The following is a 23,279-nucleotide window of genomic DNA, read 5'->3' on the forward strand; positions in this document are numbered from 1 at the left end:
ACCATTCAAAGGCCTAGCAGGTCAATGATCTGAGAATTAAACAACTGTGTATGATAAATAGCATTAGTCATCATATGAAGGTTGCAAAGTACATTTATTTAAAACAAATCTTATATTCAGCATAAAAAATAACATACAGTAAAACATTTGAGTTAACAAACTTTGATTAGTGAGACATAAACCATCAAATCAACTAAATATCAGGTAAATTAAAACATACAAAACTAAACAACATCACATTTTCCAACAAAGCATAATATAGAGATTGATAAATACATTACACTTTAACCTATGTGAAAATAACCACCAGATAAGAAAGACTGATAAAAATAACATGTCAATATTATTGAACAAACCAAAACTAAGGCATGATGGTAGTTGTAGTCATTTCATTTAAACTTTAATAACACTTGCAAACTTGTAAGTGAAACATACTTAGTAAAAATATGCAGTATAAATTAACTGACATATGCAATATGGAACACATATAAGAAATGTGTTCAGAGGTGTAGAAACACTTACTTGCACCATAACATATTTTAAACATTGATAGAGACTGAAACCTGCAAACTTAAGTTGAACAGGATGCATTCATACAAACAAACGAACAAGGGAAAAATAAATGTAAAACAAGGGGAAAAAATCCAATATTGACAAAATATGTTAAATATTAGTTGAACGAAAGAAACAACAAGAAGACTACATATTTACACTAAAAAGCAAACTTATAAACAAAATTATAGGTTTATATGTATGAAAAAGATGGAAAACATATTATCAACAGCTAAATAAAAAGCCTAAATGACATTTAGGTTTAGTGACACATTCAAAAGTATAAAACACCAGTTTCCACTCCACAAGGGATTTGTGTCAAGCTTTCAGGATGTAAGATTTGCAAGACATTCCCCTCCCAGGAAGATAGTTGTAAGGGGGTTTTGGGAGAACCATCACCAGTCCTCTGAGCCTCTTGGAGACCAAGGAATGCACTCTCCCCCGCAGGTCATTTCACCTCTTCCTAAGTTCATCCTGTGTGAACAGGTTGTTTGCTACAGCATTCAATCTGTCAATTATTCTGGAACATATTTGGTTTTTCTGTGCTATAGTTGCATTTTGCACTTGTGCGGCAAACAATTGTGGCTCCACTCTAATAATTTCATCTACCATGACTGACAAGTCTCCTTCTGTGAAAGAGGGATTTCCTCCTGCCATTAAAAGGAAAATTAGTTAAATGAAAGTGGGAACCCACAAGTTAAATAAAAATAAAAATAGACAAAAGAACATGAAACAGATGAAGCAAAAAAAAAAAACGATTTCTCTGTGAAAAGTTCGGTTGAAAAATGGTCTGCTACAGTGGAATGGCAAAGGATCTTGTTGTAGGAGGCTGGCCTGGTAGTGATTAGTTAAGGTACTTACACCTTATACCAGGTCCAGTTATCCCTTATTAGTGAAATATAGACAGTCTAGAAGCCAGGCTCTCTTGCGGTAGTGTGGATTAGCAGCCAAGGCCTAACTAGGAGGCACGCAAGGCTCATGCAATACCACTGTAGTCACAAATTACTCAGACACATGAAAGAAAATACTCAGTGTTACAAAAATAAAGGTACTTTATTTTGGTGACACAAATGCCACAAATACCATAGAGACTATACTCTCTTAGGAAGGTAAGTAATACACAAATTATATACACTAGTATGCAGAAATAGCTGTAAAAACAGTTTGAAAACAGTGCAAATAGAGAAAATCACAATAGTTAGAAATGGGCCTGGGGTAATACAAACCATATACTAAGAAAGTCGGTTTCCCACCTAGGCAAGTGTAGTGTGTAGAGGGGACCTGGGAGTATTAGAAAACACCAAAGGTAGGTAATAGAACCCACCCCAGACCCCAGGAAAGCAGTAAATGACAGTAACTTTCCTAGAACACACAAGAACATGAGAAAGAAGATTATGCAAGAACCAGAAGAGACTGCAAGACACCAATGATGGATTCCGAAGAACTGTAGAAGAAGGGGACCAAGTCCAAGAAGCACCGAAGAGTCCAGGGAGAACAGGAGCCCCTTCTAACCCGGAAGAAGGTGCAAAAAAAGAACCACCGGTGAAGAACAACAGTCAGTACTGCACCCAAGAAGATGGATGCGGGTTCCTGGTTGGTGCAGATTATGTCCCAGGCCGGATGGATGATTGCAGTCTGGTTTGCGTAGTAGGATTCTGCCAACAAGCCTTGGCACACGCACAGCACGCTGTTACCCAAATCACTGGTCGTCACTGCAGACGGGTGCCTGCTGGAGCAGGGAAGTGACTCCTTCACTTCAAGGGTGATTCCTTCGTTCTTCTGCTGCAGGCTGAAGACAGGCAGTCCTCGGAGGATGCACAACCTGGAAACATTTTCCGTTGCTGGCAGGAGCTGAAGTTACAATGTTGCAGAAGTCATCTTTGCTTCTTTGTTGCAGTTTGTAGAGTTCCTGGAGGGTCCAGATTCAATTTCTTCAGTAAGAAGGTGAAGTAAAGGATGCAGAAGATTCCTGCTGGAGCTTTGCAATCTGAATCTGAAGAACCACCCAAGAGAGAGACCCTAAATAGCCCTGAAAGGGGGATTGGTCAGCTACACAGGTAAGCACCTATCAGGGGAGTGGTCTGACGTCACCTGCTGGCACTGGCCACTCAGATGCTCCCAGAGTGCCTCGCCTACTTGGAATCCAAGATGGCAAAACCCAGGGACACTCTGGAGGAGCTCTGAGCACCACCACTGGGGTGGTGATGGACAGGGGAGTGGTCACTCCCCTTTCCTTTGTCCAGTTAAGTGCCAGACCAGGGACTGGGGGTCCAGAGGCTCTGGGAGGCTGCCCCCCAGTGCCTGTAATACCTATTTCCAGAGGGAGAGGGTGTAACACCCCTCTCCCAAAGGAAATGCTTTGTTCTGCCTTCGTGGGCTCGAGCTGCTTGAGCAACAGGAGGGCAGAAACCTATCTTAGAAGTGGCAACAGCTGGGGCTGCCTGAAAAATATCAGAAGGTTGTAATGGCAGGACTGGGGGTCCTCTAAAGAGCCCTCAGAGTGCATGGAATCATACAACCAATGATTTCAAAAGCCTTGGGGTATGATTCCAACATGTTTAATACCAAACACGGCCATATTCAGAGTTACCATTGTGAAGCTGTACATGAGTAGTGACCTATGTCCAGTGCATGTGTAAAATGGCATCCCCACACTCACAAAGTCCGGGGAAATGTCCTGGAGGTCGTGGGGGCACCTCTGCTAGTGCAGGGGTGCCCTCACACACAGGTACTCTGCACCCAGCCTTCAGGGCTAGAAGGCCTGCAATATGGGTGACTTATAAGTGACCTGGTGCAGTGTAAATGACAGTGAAAGGGAGCATGCACCATTTCACACAGGCTGCACTGGCAGTCCTGTAGAAGCCTTTGTATGGGCTTCCTATGGGTGGCAAAAGAACTACTGCAGCCCGTAGGGATCTCCTAGAACCCCAATGCCCTGGGTACCTAGGTATCATATACTAGGGTCTTATAAGGGGGCACCAGTGTGCAAATTATGAATGGAATATCGTGTTAACAGTATCTAACAACCAAATTTAGGGGAGAGAGCATAACTACTGGGATCCTGTTAACCAGGATCCCAGTATACACAGTCAAACACACTGACAAACAGGCCAAAAATGGGGGTAACCATGCTAGAAAAAGGATACTTTCCTATACATGGTCTGAAATGAAGTGTATTTTACAGTGTGGGATGTAGATGGAAACAATTTGCCAAAACACATCAGGTGTGTGATGCTAGCATCCATCCAATAGCCACAGGCATAGTACAATGTTGAACGTGTTCCGCAATGGAATCCCACCATCAGAAATCTGCTGCTAGGACAATGCCAGCACAACTCTAAAATCTAAATATGCTTGGCACAATCCTGCCACCCTGAAGTCGATGGAGTAATGTTATCCCAGATAAAATGCTGGGAGAGAGACAGATCCCTGGGGATAAAATCCAGCCCTGCAACGTTTCCCCTCCTCATTAGGGATAGAGAAAGCCCTGTCTCTTTAGGGCTAAAAGCTTTTGCTTTAGTGATACTTGTGGCATGACCTAGCACTAAAGGGCCATTTCCATTATCCAGCACCATTTTGAGCTTAGCCCTCCCTTGGTTCAAAAACGTGCTTTAAAATGTGCCTCCTAATCCTCTGGCTGAACAAACGGCTCTGGCTGTACCATTACTTCCAAGCGCCCATTGGCCAATATTTTCCAAAACCCATTTGTGTCCTGTTTTCTGTAGAGCCTCTATTATAACATCTCACTGGGCTTCCTTCCACTCTTTCTTAATAAGATGTAGGATTGCCTTAAACTGCTTCCTCGCCAGGTGTATGAACCCCATGTCCTCAATCTTAACTGAATTGACTAGAACTTTCTTTGCCTTCCTGCACTCTTTGGAGTACCAACAGCTCTGTTTACAAGGAGCAACCTCACATCACTGGTAAAGAAGGTCTTTAAACTAGTATTTAGCTACCAGTGGACATCTACAAAATTGATTAGGCCTCTATCTATATGTTCGTATGGCTCTAAGCTTTCTACAAACATCTGGTAAGTCTTGTATTTCTTGTTATGCCCCCCCCAGTAAATATTCCTACGATTATTTGTACTAAAAAAGGGGAGGCTGAATGTGCACTAAAATCCTTAGGAGAACATGCACATAGAGCCTCAGAAAATTGAGCGCTAAGGGAATTGTGGTCGCTGTTCATCAGAAAGGGCCATAGATTAATATCAAGAAAAATATATTCAATGTTACTTGAATATAAGCCTCTGTTGAATGTAGATTTCAGATTTATATCAGATCTTGAAAACCCAATAGCAGCGCTTAATTTATAGGTCACAATGATCTCAAAGATTTGTTTAGACACTTTCGGCCTTTGCCTCAAGGGCTCAGTAATTAGAGCAGAAACTCCCCACACTACATTCTCTTCACAAGTGAGGGGTGAAAGAGATTCCAGGGGTCCAATTGATGCATTAAAATCCCAGCCATGATTGTTGGCCAGCTGGGATCCAAAGTCCAAGATGTCAGTTAAACATAATAAGGTCTCTGAGATCTTGTTGTGAGGGACCGATGACATAAAAATGTTCATAATAGCCATGTGTTTATTAAGTGACTTGAGGGTTAGAATGATTCCTAATATGTCTTTGGATTCTGTATCTATTACTTTGGCTTTATTGAAAATGTCCTTTTTCAACAAGATCAGGAGACCACCAAAGGCTCTTCCTGAAATGGAGGGAAAGCACTATTAAAGAAGGAAAAATACTTCACCCTAAACACTGGATTAGTATCCCAGGTCTCCTGAAGTAAAACTGTGTGGTGCTTATCTATAAGCTGCCCCACTCTGGGTCACTTACGCCCATACTTCTACTTTGTTAGCACTGCATTTGCGTCATTTTTTTACACAAAAGCGGTGCAAACTTGCTAAATATAATTGTATTTTGTAAGTTTGTGCCGCTTTTGCATAAAAAAGAAAAGTATAAATATGGGCTTTAGTTTAGATTTTAGCCAGGAAACATTTAAAGATAGCAGGTTGATACTGTTGCTTGCACCTACGATCACTGCAACATGTTTAGGTAACTCTAGTGCTGCCTTCCCCATATTTCTAAAACAAGCCTTGGTCGAAATCATAACCCCCTTTTCACTCTTATCCCAAACAAAATTATTGGTGAGTCCTGGAGTGTCTGGCACTCCAGGTTCTGCCCAAACATGAGTAAATACCGCACAATTAATGGACACTAGTTAGAAAGGCAGAACTCAGTGTCTCAACTCTTCTCCCATATTCGATAGGCACTCCTACATATAACTGCCTCCCCAGAAGTTCTCCTGGTGTCTGAGTAGACATTAAGCATTTATTAAGTACTGTAAACGATAGATCGCTAAGGTGTTCTGAATTAAAACTGGCAGAAGGTAGTTAGAAGTCAGTCTACATATAAGAAAGTAGGAAAAGGAGCTGTTTCCTCATACCTTGTGATATTGGCCGACATGTTGGTCCCTGCCTAGCATGTATAGCTACAACTGGGTTTTCAGGGAGATTAACTTTCAAACGTATACTTGCGCCATTTTTCACTTTTGTCTAATGTTCTAAGGCAATAAAGTCCTCAACTAGATCTTGACTTACAAAACGTATCCCTATATGGTCAAATGGTAATTGTGGGTTAGCAAAACACTGAATACCCACTATATCTTCCCTTACTACTGATCTACAGTTCTCCCCCAATGCTTCTAAGAAGCCTTTCCCCTTAATACATTGCATAAGGACAACTTTGATTTGGCATCCCTATCTCTCTTTTATTAGGCAGTGATGGGGGTTACCTATTGCATGTACCCCTGCTGGCCCGTCAGTCACCGCAGACTAGAATTGTTGAGGGTGTAGAGAAGGCCTTATCTCTTCTTGATTGACTTTATACTTTTATAAGTTGGGCAATATATTTGCAATCAAAATGCTCATGGATTGCCTGTAACTTGAGCTGCATGGCCAACAAAAAATTGTTTAGTTTCCCCTTAAGTTTCTTTATATTTTTAATTCATAATGGTTGTATTAGGGTGTAATGTATGCAGTGCTCTTTCTTCTAAATTTGAAGAATACTGAACAAAGGAAGGCGACAGAACAGTTTGATTAACATGAATAAGAGAAACAAAACATTTCTCATTCCTATCTTATCTGTGTATATTGTTAAATAAATAAAGGCCCATACATTATTAGCCTTTGCAGTTTACAAACTCTTCTTAATGAAGTTAAGAAAGCATCCTTTAATATTATAAGTTGAAGTCAGATTTTGACTGGACTCAAAAGGTTATTTCATAAGACCAGCAAATCACGTTTTGACTTCGGTTTATGCTGTGATTCTATGAACTGCACATAATTTATTGCAACCTTCATAAAACTCTCAAATGCCGGAATTGTGGTCTTTATTTTTAATGTAAGCTGCTGCAGCTCAAAGATGTATTCATAAAGAGATATAAGTTAATCCAGCCTCTAGCAAATACGCTATGTTCTTGACTGCCTCAAAATGAAAGCTATTGCTTAGACACATATTTGTGTACCTTTTCGCTTCCCCTAGTCTCATACAACTAACGGGCAGTTTTAAATGTTAGTATATCAGTTTGGGAGCCAAGCAACTAAGTATAGTGAATATAGTTGTAGATGACAAATCAGCCCCATCACCATTGCTAACATATTTTACAGGTAGGGTGACAATGCTTGTGTTTGACAGTTGCACCAATTTTGAAAACCATGACTGTCTTTGCCACTGTGGTGCTAGTAGTATTAAATAACAAGTTACTTGTCTTTTGTAACACTCTTTTTGAGACTTTAACTCACTGCAGATTCTTCCGGGGTTATTACAACTTTGGAGGAGGTGTTAATCCGTCCCAAATGTGACGGATATACCACCAGCCGTATTACGAGTTCCATAGGATATAATGGACTCGGAATACGGCTGGTGGTATATCCGTCACTTTACCGTCACTTTTGGGATGGATTACCACCTCCTCTAAAGTTGTAATAACCCCCTTCATCTTTTAAATATATATTTGTCTCTACTGATAGAGACTTCTAACAGTAGATTCTTCACCTTTTGAATAGATAGAAAATCAATACCTATCAAGAAGTGGGTCTATAAATTGGCTCGAACCAAAAAATCCTGTAGGGCTGAGCGGGTGGAATGCCCCCCTCCGTGAACCTGGCTATCTAGATTGTAGTGCTTTGTGAACATATGGAGGCACTTCCACGTAGCTGCCCGGCAAATGCCTACACAGTAGTACCAGCCTTGTCTCTGGTAGAAGGAGTCCTTAACCCTTCTGGGGGCTAGTGAATAGCAGATATTGATGCAGAGTATGAAGAGATGGTCATTTTTTGTGCAGATATGCCCTTCTTTGCTTTCAGAAACCTTAACAGGAGCTGATCATTCACTCAGTTCTCTGGTACAATCGAGATAAAAGCTCAGCACTCTTATGAGGTCCAGGCAATGTAGTCTCTACACCTCCTTAGAGGGGTGAGGCAGAACACAGAGCACTGCCAATGTGATGGTTTCACTGACGCTGAACAGCATAAAAACATTTGGAAAAAAGGTGAGAAGCAGCAAAGGACAGCTGTGCAGTGGCTCAAAGGGATTGCACTTCAAACGTTAGAGCCAGGTTAAGGTACCACTGCAGCATAACAAAGGCAGAAGGAAATACATGCTGGAGTCCTTTCAAAAAGCGCATTACAACAGTTGATTTAAATAAGGAGAGCTGGCCTGGTAACTGTAAGAAGGAAGAAAGAGCCAAACGGTACCCTTTAATCATGCCCAAAGCAATGCCTTGATGGGCGAGGGAAAGAACAAAAAATCAGGCATCGTGCCTGGAGGGAATCAATGTGATTTTCTCCACACCATACCATACATTTTTTCCAAATAGAGGTGTACACAGATTTTGGTGAGGGATGCCTGGCTGCCAAAACTCCATTAACCACCACCAGAGGAAGTTGAAGGTGTTCAGCTGTCACTGCTCAATCTCTAAGCATGATGGTGGAGATTGAGGAGGTCCAGGTGTAAGACCTTCCCCATTGCTGTGAAAGAAGATCCTCCCAGAAGGACAGCCTGATCAGAGAACAGATGCTTATGTCCAGGACTTTTGGATACTGTACTCTTTTTGCCCAATCCAGAGCCTCTAGGATGACTTGGGCCTGGTCGTTCCTGATCTTCTTCAGAACTTGAGGCAAGAGAGGTATCAGCGGGAAGGCATACAAGAGTCCTAAGTTCCACCCTAGGTGGAACGCATCTCCTCACAAGAGACACCTTGAAAACTCCAACTCACAGAATTGCTGACATTGCTTGATCTCGGTGTTGGCAAAGAGATTGAGCTCAGGTTCACCCCAATTGTGGGCCAAACTGCTACTCGAGATACACTACTTTGTCCAAACTGGCATTCAAACATCCTGCCAGAGAGTTCACCAGCAGAAAAATTCATAATGGTGCAGCCATTTACAGGGTCCGCGACCCCATCCCGCCCTTGCTGTTGCAGTGTGACATGGTGGTGGTGTTGTTCGTAAGCATTTGCACCAGCCTCCCCATGATAGATGGAAGTAAGACTCTCACCACCAAGTGGATGGCCCTCATCTCCAGAAGGCTGATATGGAGATGGAACTCCGCCAGAGAACAGAGGCTTCTGATTTCCATCTCTCCCAAGTAGCCATCCCTACCAAGAATAGATGCATTGGTCATCACTGTCAGCTGTGGGTGGGGGTAGGGTCAAGGTGTGCCACTGACCCAACTGCGAGCCATCATCACCACTGGAGGTCTTTTGAAGTCTCCTTTCGAAATCTTAACATGGTCAGTAAGATCCCTATGATTTTGGGCCAAATGAAACTTTTAGAACTTACCGCAGAGTACACATATGCCACCTGGCATGTTTGACCAGTAGGATGCAGAAGGCCATCAGTCCCAGCAGCATCAGAGTTGCCCTCACTGAGATCCTGGACAGTGGCTGAAAGATCAGGATCATAGCCTAAATGTACTGCCCTGCTCTCTCCTTTCCAGGAGAAAATGCATGGAAACAGACTGTATCTAGAATGGCTCAAATGAAAAGGAACATCTAAGAAGGAATTGGGTGTGACTTCAGCACGTTGACAGTGAAATCCAACAATATCATGATCGAGGTCGTCTGAAGGTGTGTGATGACTGCCTGGGGTGAGCCTCCCTTCAGCAGCCAGTCATCGAGCTAGGTTAAGACTGGTACCCCTAACCTCTGATGAAGTTATTTAATCACTGTCATCATGTTTGTGAATACTGAGGGGTTCTGGTGAGACCAAAGGGGGGCACAGCGAACTGAAAATGCTCCTGCCCCATGGTGAACTACAGGTACTACCGATGGAGCCGCAGGAAAAGAATAAGGAAGTAAGCCTCCTGCATGTCTAATACCATCATCCAGTCTCCAGGGATGATGGCAGGCATGGTCTAGACCAGGGTGAGCATCTTGAATTTGTCCTTCTGGAGGGTGGTGTTGAGAGAGGGCAGGTCGGAAATAGGATGAAGGCCTCTGCCCTTCTTTGGCACGAGGAACCCACTTCTGATGCAGGCACCCTTTTGATAGCCTGTTAGACCTATCATCTTTAGAATGGTTTTCCTCCTAACCTTTTGCCTTCACACCTGTATTTGCTGACTTCATTTTTGCTGGGCTTAGGGCTCTGTACACTTCACCACTGCTAACCAGTGTTAAAAGGCTTGCGCTCTCTCTGTAACGCCGCGCCTCGACGTGGTGTCTCTTTTGGCATCCACGGTCGGAACGCGCTGCCGATTCTCAGAGCACCGTTCCCCATGTTTTCTGGTCACTTTGGCAACGCGCCCTGGGAAGTGTGTTTTGCGCTCCCGGTCGCGTTGCCCTTACCTACTGTAAGGCATTTTCATCTCCCCTGTCGGTGGTGGCCTTCTTCTGGTCTTTTTCTTTTCTTTTTTCTTGCCTCAGTATTCTGCCCTTTTCATGTTCATGTTTGTGTCTATCTTGTCTTCTTCCTGTTTGAATTTCCCAGCATGCTCTTTTTCTTATATACTGCCTCTTTTTTCCTATTATTTTCTATGGGCTTTTTCCCAATTCAAGATGGTGTTCTTTTCATTTCCTGTGATGTCACTTCCCCTTTTACAGTATATAAGCCACTCAGTCTTGCTCTACCTTGCGTTGCAAACACTTCCCTTTGGTTGTGCTCTTCGCTCCTGTTTGTCGTTCCTGTTTTTGCCTTGGAGTATTTTTTGCATAGTTTTTTCCTGTTTTCAAGTCCTGTTTTTCTTCTTTTTTTAGGAGTTCCTTTTTGAGGTTTTTCCCCAGTTCTTGGGTTTTTTTCCTCTGGGACTCCTTCTTGAGGGTACGGTCTGCTTTGGCGTTCCCTGTCAAGTGGCACCATGGCTACTAGAAAGGGTCGCCCCTATCTGGGATTATCCAGAACCTGTAGAAAACCGGGTGTGTTCTCCAATCCTGCATCCAGAGGTGAGAAGTCAAGTGCAGTTCGTGACAGATTGCAAAGCCAAAAGATTCCGCGTTGCGAGGCAGCCATGGAAGATCCACAGGGAGAGGCGGCAGAAAATGCTCAAGCCATGCTGCCCAGTCCAACAACAAGCCCAAGAGTTACAATAATTACGGGCTGAAAACACTGCACTATGACAGGTCCTGTCTTCCCGGTCAATGGATATACCACCCGTATCTGCCACTACTCCTCGATATTCAGAAGATCCTCTGAAGATAAAGGAGTTTTTGGATGCCCTAACGGTTTTCTTTGCCTTTCGTCCACTCCAATTTTCCTCTGATAAGGCTAAGGTAGACTATCTGATCAGCGCCTTGTCTGGTCCTGCACTTGCTTGGGTGACTCCTCTGGTCTCTGCAGAAGATCCAGTCCTGGCTAATTATCCTGCTTTCCTGACTCTTTTCAAACAGATGTTTGAGAGGCCTTGGGTGGAAGCAGCTGCTGAGGAGGCCTTATGTGATTTACAGCAGGGCAATGAGGATGTTCTGCAGTATATAACTTGTTTCAAACAGCTGGCAGCTGAAACCTCTTGGGTGGAACGCACCTTTATAACCTTATTCTGCAGAGGCCTACGTGAAGAAATTAAAGATGAACTTGTACATTCTTCTCCAGCTTGTTCCTTGAAGGAATTGATGGATCAAATCATGAACATTGAATATAGACTACAAGAGCGCAAGATGGAAAGACGTAGAACGCGAGTCCCATACCAGTCTGGTAATTTTTGTACAAGCAGTCTGTAAACGGACGAAGTTCCATCCAAAGCCTCTCCATCCCCCACTGAAGAACCCATGCAGATTGATCTCGTCCATGATCCATTAACTGAATCAGAAAGGGAGGATAGAAGGCGAAAGGGACTTTGCCTGTATTGTGGTAAGGCTGGCCATCCGATTCGTAGTTGCCCGGTACGTCCCTCAAGACCTGCGGGAAACGCCAACTCCCGTCCCCTGTAAGGAGGAAGGAGACGGGAGGAGCTGAAGTACCATCAATATGTTCCTCCAGTGAAAGTATGTCCACCCTGTTTATCCTCTTGGTCAAGTTACAAAGTTCACAGGATCAAGAAGAACAGCTCCTGGCACTCAAAGATTGTGGAGCCAGTGGAATCTATTTGGATGAGAGCTGGGCTATGAATAAAGGAATTCCCATATTCCTAAAGAAACTCCTGAGCAAGTACATACAGTTGATGGCTCTCCTTTAACCTCAGGTCCTTTGGTGGCCTCAACTCCTACACTTTGTCTGACATTTGTGGGACATCAAGAACATGTTGCCTTTGATCTTATAGCCTCACCAAATCACACCATGATTTTTAGGAAAACCCTGGTTAACTCGACACAACCCCTATATCAATTGGGAAACGAGAACAATATCTCCAACGTCTTTGTTTTGTCAGCAGAACTGTTATTCCACTAACTCCTATTGGTCTCCTAAAAGGTCCTGTCAGTCAACTAAGGATAATACTAACTCCATAAACATGATTCAGGGAGTCCCAGATTGTTATCAGGAATATATTGGGATTTTTCAGAAACCCAGTAATCCCATTCTACCTCCTCATCGAATCTATGACTGTGCTATTCCATTGGTTCCTGAGGAAGTCGTACCTTTTGGTCGAATGTATTCTTTGACAGACCAAGAAAAGAAGGTGCTCAAGGAATACCTAGATGATAACTTACAGAATGGATTAATTGCTCCTTCTACGTCTCCTGCTGGCATACTACTTTTCTTCGTCCCCAAGAAGACGAAAGATCTGCGTCCATGTGCCGACTTTCGCAAACTCAATCGGATAACAATTAAGGATCGTTTCCTGTTATCCTTAAATAGGGATATATTGGATGTCATTCAAGGAGCCAAGATGTTCACCAAATTAGACTTAAGGGGTGCCTATCATCTTTTAGGGATCAAAGAAGGAGATGAATGGAAGACAGCTTTCCGTACTCCTTTCGGGCACTATGAGTACTGTGTCATGCCTTTCGGATTGACCAATGCACCTTTTGTCTTCCAACGATTCATGGACTCAGTGTTCTCTGATTTATTAAACCAATATGTAGTAATCTATCTGGATGCTATCTGGATATATTCCCGTAATCCTGAGCAACATATGGAACATGTACTGCAGGTCTTGGAAAGACTTAAGAAGAACCAGTTATTTTGTAAACCAGAGAAGTGTGAATTCCATAAGACCGAAGTGAAGTATTTGGGGTTCAGTATCTATCAACACGGAATCTATGGAGCCTGACACGGTCCGCGCCATCTTAGATTGGCCTTCTCCAGCGTCAATAAAGGAAACGCAATGTTTCCTTGGGCTATTAAACTTCTATTGTCAGTTTATCCAGAACTTTGCCCACCTACAAAGTTTAATTACACAAACAATTAAGAAAGAGAATCTGAAGAAGGGCTTCGTCTGGACCAAGAATACTGAACCTGCTTTTCAAGAATTAAAGAAGGCCTTTTCCCAAGCACGCATTTTGCGACACCCTGACATTACCAAAAAATTGATCATTGTGACTGATGCCTCAGACAGAGCCATTGGGGCAGTTCTGCTGCAGAAACAAGACAACGATGGATTAGAACATCCTATCATTTATCTTTCTCATATCTTATCAGAAGCAGAACGCAATTATTCAGTACTGGAACGAGAATTACTTGCTCTCAAAGTAGCATGTAAGGAATGGAGGCATTTCTTGATGGGATCCAGTGAGCATTTTGAATCCAGGACTGACCATCGCAATTTACAATGTCTTCGGAGTTTCCAGTGTCGCAACAGTCGTCAAGCAAGATGGGCTTTCTTCTTTAGCCAGTACGATTTCGTGATCACGTACATACCTGGCTCCCAGAATTCAGTGGCAGATGCTTTATCCCGTAGATATCCTGACGTCGCTAAGAACTCTTCTCCACACATTATTGAGTCTAGTGGAATCATCGGAGCTACTCAATCTTTTCAAGAACGTGTTAAATCTGAGTACCAGTTTCTTTCTGCTTCGGAATGGGATAGAGTGACTCCTTTTTTGCAGAAGAAGGACGACTACTTCTATCATCAGCAGGCTCTTTTCTTACCTACCAAGAAAGTTCAGACAGAAGCATTACAAATGTGTCATGATTACCCGATAGCCGGGCATCGAGGAATCAAGAAGACCCTGGAGCTGCTACAACGATCATTTTGGTGGCCTTCGCTTAAGACAGATACAGAAACCTATGTTTCAGCATGTCCAGTATGTGCTCAGACCAAGACACCGTGAACTAAGTCAGCAGGTTTATTAAGGCCTTTACCGGTTCCCTCAGCTCCTTGGTGAACATTATCCACGGATTTCATATGTTCCTTACCTACCTCTTCTGGTAACCATGTAATCATGGTAACAGTAGATTAATTCACCAAGATGGTACATTTCACAGCTTTAAAAAAGTTACCGACAGCCCCTGAAATGAGTCACATATTCATGCAGGATATGTTTCACCTCCATGGTCTCCCGCAAGAGGTCATTTCGAACAGAGGGCCACAATATGTGTCACGTTTCTGGAGAGCCTTTTGTGCCTCATTAAACATTGAGGTCTCCTTGTCCTCTGGTTTCCATCCACAAACGAATGGTCAAACTGAAAGAGTGAATCAGGAACTCCAACAGTCTAACTCTCTTAGCTTCGAAACAAGCAATGAAACGAAAATCGGATCATTATCGACAAACAGCACCTTCGTATCAAGTAGGCCACAAGATGTTGCTTTCCTCTAGATTTCTACGTTCCCGATTTTCTGTCAATAAATTCACATTTATGGACCCTTTCGGATTTTGCAAATCTTGAATCCTGTTGTTGTGCGACTGCGCTTACCTCATACCTGGAGGGTTCATCCAGTTTTTCATGTGTCCCAATTAAAGCCCTTTGTTCCTGATCCATGCCACCAACATTTCCAGCGTCCTCCTCCTCTTTTCGTTGATAGCCAGCCTGAATATGAAGTCCAGGAAATTTGTGATTCCCGATTTTTCCAGCACAGACTGCAATTTTTGGTTCACTGGAAGGGCTACCCTCTCAGTGACTGCTCTTGGGAGGATGCTTCCTCCGTCCATGCTCCCCGATTGGTTCGCCTGTTTTTTTACCATCACCCTGACAAACCTGGGGCCTCGGGGAGGGGACCTACTGTAACGCCGCGCCTCGACTCGGCGTCTCTTTTGGCATCCGCGGTCGGAACGCGCTGCTGATTCTCGGAGCGCCGATCCCCGCGTTTTCTGGTCACTTTGGCAACACGTCCTGGGAAGCGTGTTTTGCACACCCGGTCGCGTTGCCCTTACCTACTGTAAGGCATTTTCATCTCCCATGTCGGTGGTGGCCTTCTTCTGGTCTTTTTCTTTTCTTTTTTTCTTGCCTCTGTATTCTGCACTTTTCATGTTCGTGTTTGTGTCCATCTTGTCTTCTTCCTGTTTGTATTTCCCAGCATGCTCTTTTTCTTATATACTGCCTCTTTTTTCCTATTCTTTTCTACGGGCTTTTTCCCAATTCAAGATGGTGTTCTTTTCATTTCCTGTGATGTCACTTCCCCTTTTTCAGTATATAAGCCACTCAGTCTTGCTCTACCTTGCGTTGCAAACACTTCTCTTTGGTTGTGCTCTTCGCTCCTATTCGCCGTTCCTGTTTTTGCATTGGAGTATTTTTTGCCTTGTTTTTTCCTGTTTTCAAGTCCTGTTTTTCTTCTTCTTCTTTAGGAGTTCCTGTTTGAGGTTTTCCCCAGTTCTTGGGTTTTTTTCCTCTGGGACTCCTTCTGAAGGGTATGGTCTGCTTTGGCGTTCCCTGTCAAGCGGCACCGTGGCTACTAGAAAGGGTCGCTCCTATCTGGGATTATCCAGACCTGTAGAAGACCGGGTGTGTTTTCCAATCCTGCATCCAGAGGTGAGAAGTTGAGTGCAGTTTGTGACACTCTCCTTAAAACATGTTAGATTGGTTTATACTCAATTGGGATGTTTAGTGTATTTGTAAGTCCCTAGTAAAGTGGAACTACCTGTGCCCAGGGCCTGTAAATCAAATGCTACTAGCGTACCTGCAGCACTGACTGTGCCACACACTCTCAAATAGCACTTTAAGCATGCAGTGGACCTGTCATTGCAGCCTGTGTGAGTAGTTTTAAACTGCGATTTCCACCTGGCAAAGTAAACCTTTTGCAAGGCCCAAACAACCCTTTTTAATATAGTTAAGTCACCCTTAGGTTATGCCCTGGACAACCCAGAGAGTAGAGATGCAATATATTTCAAAGATAGGACATGTACATTTATGTTTTATGTGTCCTGGTAGTAAAAACACTTTTAAATGTGTTTTCATTACTGCAAGGCCTACTTCTCTCTCATAGGATAACATTGGAGTTACCTTATTACATTTTATAAGTGTAATTTCCAAATAGGAACAGGTAGCCAGTTCATGTTTGGTGTATTTGGAATTGTAATTTAAAATCCTAACTTTTGGTGAAGCTGGATTTAAATTATAATTCTGAAAATGCAACCTTCAGAAAGTTGTCATTTTCTTGCTTTAGCCATTTGGTGTTTGTAGCCTGTCTCTGGGTCACATGACTGGGTGTAAGTGACAGTTGAGCCTTGAGTATTCCACTTGGACAGCCACATACAATGGCAAACTTAGGCATGAATGGATGGGCCATTGCTGTCAGGATGGGAGGGAAGAGCAGGACCCAGTCCCACTTACATTGAATCTGTGTTGTCTCCAGTGCCAAAGGGCTGTAGTTAGTCTGGAGCCAGGGTTACAAGGCAGGGCACCCGTGCACTTGAAAGGCATGCCAAATGCATGGCTCTATAAGCTTCTTCCCACTTTAAAGGCACAAATACTGGAACTCTGACACCACCACTTCAGTACACCAGGAAGAAGGACTGCTGTTCTGCTACAAGGACTACCACTCTCCTGGACTGTTGCACTGAAGGAATGCTGCCCTGCCCCCTGTTGCCTGGATGAGAAGGAATGGACCTGCATCACTTGAACCCAGAGTGACTTCAAGGGCTAGTTGGCAGGCCTCCTGATCTGAAGCTTCAGGGGCATAATAGGTATCCAACAACTTTGCACCTGCATCTGGACTCTACCATCTGGGACTCTACCCTGCCAAGTGGTGCCACCTCAGTCTGGGACCCTTGGAAGTGGGCTTAAGGCTGCCAACCTCTGAAGATCCAGCAGAACCGACGCATCTCCTCTGCTGCATGTTGCAAATCCGAGCAGGACTGACAGTTCGCCACTGCTACATGGATTGGACCCGTTGCAAAGACCTGAATCACCACCGCAGCCTCATCGAAACGGTCGCTGTTCAACACATCTCTCATTGACGGCAGCCTCAACAATGATGCCAGAGTCCCTATTGCACCCTCGCAGCTCTTCAGAACAGACACCTCAGCCCGACTGCGCGTCCCATCCTTGACACTGGACTTTGCCTCGCAAGCATGTCTACGGGATTGTCGATGATGATGCAGGCCATAGCAGCCTCGCCGCATCTCAGAACTGATGCATTGCTTCAGCTGCTAAATGAATCTTCAAACTTGCAGATTTTAGGCAACGTGCATCCTGGAGGTCCTCATACTAATATTCCTCTAGATAATGTTGTCCATCTCATCTCCTGCATCATGTTCATTATCCAAATCTGTTCCAAATAAAGAATGTAGTGGTTGAGGCCTGTCCTGTGGGATCTGGATGTTAAGCAGCTCAGATGGAACAGGGAAAGGCTGTGACTCAATGGGCAAGGTTTGCAACTTCTGTCGAAGTCTGGTCGGCGCTGACTCTGAGGGCACAATGGGTTGTGCGTCATCTTCTGGTGTCCATAGAATTGGCATTGGCGTTCATGTCTTGGGACCAGTGTGAAATGGGAAGCCAAAGGCGGCAAAGGTATCGGTGTTGGATTTGGAGGATCCAACTGGTGTTGATGGCAAAATCGCAGGCAGTATCCTAGAAGAAGGGCCTGTTGGCTCTGTGGTGCCCAACATGCTAACCAGAGGGAGTCAAAAGGGATCCAAACAGTCACAACATGGCTTCTCAGTAATCTTGGATGTGCCTTGGTGTTGCCGAATGCTCCAGAAACTCAGGTTCTGCTGGGAAAAGATGCTGGATTGGCTCTGAGGTTGATCAACTTCAGGAGTGAGATCAATAGGCATGACAATGCCATTACACCTTCTCCAGTATACGAAAGTGGTGGGAAGGAGTGGAGTCTTGGTTGGATTTTTTGAGTTTTTTTCTTTGACTTACCCGATGATTTGGAGTGAGATGATGATCTGCCTCAGGACTGACTTCTGGACTGGGCACGGGACAGAGACTAACCTTTGGACTTGGACTGGACATGACACAGAGTATTTCAATGCTTCACGATATACAGCTTTACCTCAAGTCCTGGAATAGCCTTAAGATTCATCTATGCACAATCACAACAGGCCTGAGAATCGTGATCTGACCCCAGGAAAACCTTTTGGAGATCTGTGGTAGACTTTTGCTTCTGGCAGTTCCTACAAGGTTTAAACCCAGTCATCTTGGGAGCTGACATGTCCCTTACACACACTGGATTTCAAGTGTTTTTGTGGTAAGCAGGTCTCAAATAGAGACAATAGGTAATTTTGAATCCATGTGAAAGAAAGGACATGATGTCAGTGTGCAGGACTGGTGCCTAAATTGGGTCACCACATTATTCCCGGAGTGGAACGGCCGCATGGCAATACCCTGTGACAGGCAGAAGTAGTGTTCAAAAGTTTCTGGATACAATCTGACACCTGGGGAAATTTTAAAAAGCTGATGAACCTTTTGGTTAGCAGTCTATATCAAAAGGAACTTTATAGAAATGAGATCAAATCTTGTGCAAATATTCATAACCAATTCATTGATACTGCATTGCCTTCAGCTCTTGGGTACCTTGGTGGGAGAGTTTGGCATTTCTTTGTGCTCTTCTGTAACAAATAAATATAAATAATATACTTGTGGAGTGCCTCATAACTAAAAAAGTTGAGTAATCAAGTCTCAGTTTTCACTTGTATGGCAGTTTTTGGCTTAACACACCTGCATGAATGGCTTGCTTTTTTGCTAAATGAGGAGTCACAAAGGTACTTTTCCCTGCTGTGACTCGTTATCACACTTCTTGTGGTAATTTGAAAGGTGGGTGTACCATTGTTCCTTGCTGTTTCTTCATGTAAGCATTACTGTTGACTTTTCTGCCATGATTTGCACCACAAATTCTTGAATATGTTTTTGTACTAAATTTAATGTCAGAAAAGGTTTTCAACTCTAAAAAGCTGGTGTGATTTATACTCTCTTGTTTCACTTACCCCTAAATTTAACCCCCTGGCTGCTAAGTCCTTCTGATAAGTAATTGACAAGGGCTCAACAGTGATATTCAAAGTTCTTGTCTAAGTCTTGAAGAATGTCTGTCATCCTTTCCATAGTTAAACTATGCCAGAGTCTGGCATGCCATTGTGACAAAGAAGTCGCTGCTGATATTTTTCAATTTGCTGCAATAGTCTTTTTAGCAGCTCCCAAACAGAGCCACATGATAGAGCAGTAGCTAGACGTTTGATGGCGCAGGGAGTCATCTTTCAGTCCTAGAAGCTCAGAAATAAAGGGAGAGGAGATAGGATAGCCCAGTATTGTTTTAATTTGTGCCAGGATTTCAGTCCAAAATGGCTTGGTAGTTGGACAATCCCACCATACACGTTGGAAGCCCACAAAAAGGCCACAGCCTCTGCAACATAGATTTGATGTGGACGGGTAAATCTTTTTCAGTTTGGTAGGGTAGAGGTACCGGTCATAAAAAAGTTATAGTAAACCTCCCAAAATCCCAATGAGTGATTACATTTAGCAATATCTCGCCACAACTGTTGCCAATAAGAGTCTGGGATTGGGTAGTTAAGAGTAGTTAAGAGCTCATCCCAGAAGCTAACATGACAGGGTACTTTGGCAGGGAGTGTTTGGAGTAGGTGAGCATATCAAAGTAGCTGGCGCCTTTCATGCCAACTGTCCATTTCACAAAAATGTCAAGGGGATTAATATCACGTGTGGCTGTGAGACGTATATCAACGTTGAGCACACAGTGTTTTAATTGGGCATAATGATACCATTCAGTGTCTGGAAGACCAAAATCCCATTGGCAGTTCTCAAAAGTCAGTACACCCCAGTTGTGAAAGAGGTCTGATGTCATAAGGCAGCCTCCCTCCCTCCATTTCTCAAAGTCACCCGGAGTCCGAGTCGGGGAAAGATCGGATTGAAGTGTATTGGAGTCTATGGAGAAGGGAAAGTGGTCCACCCCACTGTCTTTGTGACCGTGTCTCATACCTGGAGGGTTGTATGTATGGGTATGCTGAGGTATGCATTGGGGGCCCATCTGCATTTGGTTTCCAGAGGATGTCCCAGACATATTTGCCAACTATGGCTCTATTCATGTGGAGCCAGTGCTTATCAGATTCTTTTGGTGCCCATTCTGTAATTATCCATAGTTGCACCGCTTCATAATATACCTAGAAGTCTGCTTCTCTTGGAAGTCTTAAAAGTTTGTAGGGGCGACAGGTCTTATTTCCCTACCACAAGAAGCAGATCAGTCATTTGCAGAGCTCAGCAAAAAATGCCATTGGTATCTCTATTGGGAGGCCTTGAAAGAGATAAAGAACCTGTTGTAAGACCACCATTTTGACCATGTTGATTCTCCCCAGCCATGAAAGGTACATGGGTGCCCATCGCCTAAGGTCTTCCCTAAGTTGGCAGAGCAAAGGGGGGAAATTAGTATGATATAAATCAGAAATCCTAGTGGTAAGCTTAATTCCCAAGTATGTAATATGTTTTTTTACCCATATAAAAGGGGCAAGAGGGCCAGGGCTTCCATGTCCAAGGAGGGTAAGATAAGGTTGTGGAGGAAGGATTTGGGGAGACTGATACGTTAGCCAGACACAGTTTCACAGGTAGAGAGTTCATGTTGATGGGCCTGAAGGGAAGTGACAGGAGAAGTAAGGTAGAGTAGTATGTCATCTGCAAAGAGCAATATCTTGTGTTCATCAGAGCCAAAGGGGACACCTTGTATTTCCGGTTCGGCTATGGGCAAATATTAAGGGTGAAAGTGGCCAACCCTGTCATGTACCTCTCTGTAGTGTATAGTTAGTGTATAGTTTGCCTGGACCATTTGGATTAATTGTTTGTGAAAGCCTAATCTTTAGCGGTTATAAAAGAGAAAAGACCAATCCACCCTGGTCAAAGTCGTTTTCTGCACCAAGGGCTACTAAAACAGCCACAAGTTGTTTTCGGCTTGTCTTCTCGACCAGGTGGATCACCCTTCTAAGGTTATTGTCTGTTTGTCTCCCCCTGTCTGAATCCGTGATTGGCCAGGATGAGTTAAGTCACGCAGGACTTTCTCAAGTTGGGTTGCTAGTATTTTAGTATAGAGTTTAGCGTCTAGGTTAAGCAGAGCTATTGGCCTGTAAGAGGCACAGTAATGAGGATTTTACCTGAGGTGACCTGCATGGTGTTAGCCATATAGTTAAAAAGAAGTGTGAGGTTTGGAATTAGTTCAGCACTAAAGGTCTTATAAAATTGAACTGTAAACCCATCAGATCCTGGAGATTTATGTAGTTTGAGAGAGGAACTAGCTTCCTGGATTTCATCTTCACAAATTGGTCTGCTAAGAAGTTAATTCTGATCATCTGTGACCTGGGGTAAGCTCACTTCTTCCAAGTAGCTCTCTTGAGTCTATGTGTCAATGAGGTCGGAGGTATATAAGGTTTCATAGAAATCCTGGAAGGCCTGGGTTTTATCATGTTTGGATAAGAGGGGCTCACCTGTGTCTGTACAATTTTTTTTTGTGTTTGATTCGCAGTTGGCGGGCTGGATGACTGCCTATCTTGTTTTCCTTGTCATATGTTTGAGATGGAGCAGGGTACACTCTGCTTTACTTGCATAAATCGCATTCAGTTTGCCTCGTATGGCTGTAACTTTCCATTGATGTCCTAGGGTGTGGTGGTCCTTATCACGCACTGCAAGGCAGAGTGCGTCTCCAGTGCCAGTCTATTGTGGGTTTTCTGTTTCATAGGTGCAGTTGTGAAAGAAATATATTTACCACGTATAACCGCTTTAAAGGCATCCCAGGTAGTGGATATATCTGTGTCCCTGAGTTTATTTTCCTGGAAGTACTTCCAGATAGATTTGCAAAGCTCATCTCTTAGTAAGCGATTTCTAGTGAGCGAGCCCGGAAATGACCATTGCGGAGTTTAGGATTCTGTTCCTTCCAATCAAGTGTAAGGCCTACTGGGCCATTGTCCGAGATCACAATTGGATATAAATTGACAGTTAAAAGATGCTGCTGTAGGGATTGGCTGATAAATATATAACCTAGATGGGAGTATGTACGATGGGAGTGGAAAAAAATGTAGTCTTAATGCGTTGATTGGAATGTGCACCGTGCGTCAGGCAACCCAAAGGAATGATCTGTGTGCTTAAGTGCTTTTGTGAGGCTCCCCGTTTGCACCCTGTGTAGGTGCATGCTGTTGAGTTGTGGATGCCAAATAAGGTTAAAGTCCCCCATAAATAAAATGTCGCCTTCAACAAAGCCCACCCAATAGAGGCAAGAAAAGTGGCTTGCGCTGTATTAGGGATGTACACCGTTACTATGGTGCACATGCAGCCTTAAAACATTCACTTGACTAAGAGGATTCTGCCACCTTTGTCTGTCTTGTGAGCATGAGGTTGAAAGCATAATGAACAGTGATGCAGGAGCAATTCTCCAAAGTACCACACATGAAGTAGGAAAGGAAAAGGTGATAAAAAGCACAACAAATGTATGAGTAGCAAGAAAAAACATTTGGTTGGTAGATAATAGCAGTATGTTCCAGGAATAGCAGACTGTACAGATAGAGCAAAGGACAGCTGAGGGCACATATGGTATACTGCTGTTTCAGTGTGCAAAGATGCTACAGGGCAGTTTAGGAGGTCTGGAGCTTCATTAGTGATACAGAGTGCACATGCAAAATTCGTTGATGTTCCTGCTAGTAATCAGGGGTGTTTAGGCTTCTATGGACAATTAGAACAGTAGTAAGAGTGACTTCATATTGAGTGCTTTATGGACCTTTCTTAGACGCTGCAGAAAATAAATCCGTTGGTGCACATAGGTCGAATGGATTAATCCTGAAGGTTCTCTTGCCCAGTTTGGCAGATTATTCAAGCAAGTGTTCAGTAAAGCTTTTCACAATGTTCAAGTTGTAGCATGCTGCACCCCAGACAGATTAACAACAATTGTGTGAGTTTGTGTGCTTCGCTTCCTATATACATATTTTGAG

The sequence above is a fragment of the Pleurodeles waltl genome, chromosome 5, assembly GCF_031143425.1.
Source record: "Pleurodeles waltl isolate 20211129_DDA chromosome 5, aPleWal1.hap1.20221129, whole genome shotgun sequence".
In the NCBI taxonomy this organism is placed as follows: domain Eukaryota; kingdom Metazoa; phylum Chordata; class Amphibia; order Caudata; family Salamandridae; genus Pleurodeles; species Pleurodeles waltl.